Consider the following 2,338-nt stretch of genomic DNA (forward strand, 5'->3'; position numbering starts at 1 on the left):
ATGTGGGTTCATTGAAAGCTAGAAATTGGGCACTCTTGGATAAATGGTGGTGGCAGTTTCGAACCGAAACCGAAGCACTATGGGCCAAAGTCATTAAAAGCATTTACGGGCGGGACGGGGGGTTGGGGCACTCTACTTCTAACCTTTCTGTTGTTCGCAATACAGTTTGGAGTAACATTATCCATATCGGTATTGACTTGCTCAAGATCGGTTTGGATATTAATTCCTTTTTCGAGAAAAAAATAGGTGACGGACGCGACATTATCTTTTGGAAAGACATGTGGATTGGAGGCACTTCACTAAAAGAATTGTTTCCAAGGCTCTTCATATTAGAAACTAACCAAGACACGTGTGTAAACGAAAGAATTCAAGTGGAAAATGGGGCGTGGCGGTTATCATGGAGGTGGTCAAGATTACTTTCGGGGCGGTTAATTGGGGAATTGGAGCAACTCGCGGCTCTGATCAAAAACAATGTTTCATTGGGCGATGGCAACTCGACATGGAAGTGGGTGCTTGATAATTCAGGAGGTTATAACTCGAGGTTAGTATCTACAAAAATTGATGAAATTATTATTGAGAGACCGAGTCATCCACAGGTTACAATGAAAAACAATTATCTCCCTCAAAAAATTGGTATCTTTGTTTGGAGGGCCCTACGTGGTAGAATCCCGGTTAGAGAAGAACTTGATAAACGTGGAATAGAATTAGATAGTATATTGTGTCCGATGTGTAACGAATTCATTGAATCGGTGGACCATATACTCATATCATGCAAAGTGGCAAAAGATATTTGGAAAGCCATCTATAATTGGTGGGGAACACCTCCTCCCAATCTTGACAGCCTACCAGATATGCTCTCGGGTTCGGGACGGGGAAACTTATCGGGAGAAGACAAATAGATTTGGCAATCAATTGAGTGGGTAACGGGTTACTACATTTGGAAAAATAGGAACCAAAAGGTATTTCGGGGTGAATCATGGGCGTATTCAAAGGTGGTAACTAACATCCAAGTGAAAACGTTTGAATGGATCACAAGCCGTTCAAGATATAAATCGACCAATTGGTTACAATGGCTCACAAGTCCAAGATCTTTGTGTTTTCCACGCAACAACAATCGCGATCCAGGGTGAACTCTCTACTAGTTTAGTTTCTGTGAATATTTAGAAATTGATTCGTGTTGTAAGCCTACATGGCTATCAATCTGAGATTCATCTTGTAAATTTTGTATAGTTTTCATTATCAATATAAAGTTGGCTTTTAAAAAAAAAAAAAAAAAAAAAAGCAAAATGAGGCAATAAATAAGTTGGCATATATAATATTCTTTTAAAATGTTGTGAAATGTTATGTTACTTAACAAGTTTTGTGGCCCACTCATTAATGCGGAAATGATTAAACTCTATATTTTAAACATAAATAAATAAAATTTATTTATAGGTTAGATTTTCATATATATATTTTTTAATAGGGGTACAACAGTGACTTTCAGTCAAATTGGTATAAACTTCGTGTATAAATAAATATCGATATCTAGGGTTATGTTTACGTACATTGCAAAGCAAAAAACACGGCAAAAAAGAGAAAAACGATGTCAAATTACATACCTTCGGAAATCATAATCAACATCTTTTGTCATCTTCCTGTTAAATCATTGATTTGATTTCGATCCGTTTCGAAAGAATGGAAGTCTTTGATTGATAGCTCTGATTTTATATCCGGATACATTGTCCACCAGGATCAACGACGTCGTCTTCTTCTATGGGGTGATACGTATCATGCGTATTGTTGGATAGTTGATGATGATGATTCATTCCCCCAACACTATATTAACTTAAGGTATCATTGGTTCTTTAATCGACTTTTAAATACAAAACAAATAAAGGTTGTTGGTAGCTCTTATGGCTTGCTTTGCTTTACTGGTCGTTATTTAAGTAGGGAAGATGATTATTTCAATCGCTACGTTATATGGAATCCTTCGATAAAAAAATCAGTAGCAATTGATGCTCCTTATTATAAGCATGTTCTAGTTGGTTTTGGTGTTTGTCCTAGAACTCTTGACCCTAAAATTGTCAAGATAAATATCATTAAAGTTTCACCTACAGATTTTCGATATGATGATGACCTTCAGCAGTACGTAAACAGAGTTTGGCGAGTTGAGGTATTTACAGTAAGTACAGGGGTGTGGAGAAGTCCGTTAACCAAACTTCCTCGTAAATGGTTCAATATTGATTGTTACAAAACTCCATTAGTTATAAACGGGTTTATTTACTGGTGTGCCGATTTATACTCAGACAGTGGTAGTTCTACTAACACGATCGTATCATTTGATTTGGGAAGTGAA

Source organism: Rutidosis leptorrhynchoides, chromosome 11 (genome assembly GCF_046630445.1).
Source record: "Rutidosis leptorrhynchoides isolate AG116_Rl617_1_P2 chromosome 11, CSIRO_AGI_Rlap_v1, whole genome shotgun sequence".
Lineage (NCBI taxonomy): Eukaryota > Viridiplantae > Streptophyta > Magnoliopsida > Asterales > Asteraceae > Rutidosis > Rutidosis leptorrhynchoides.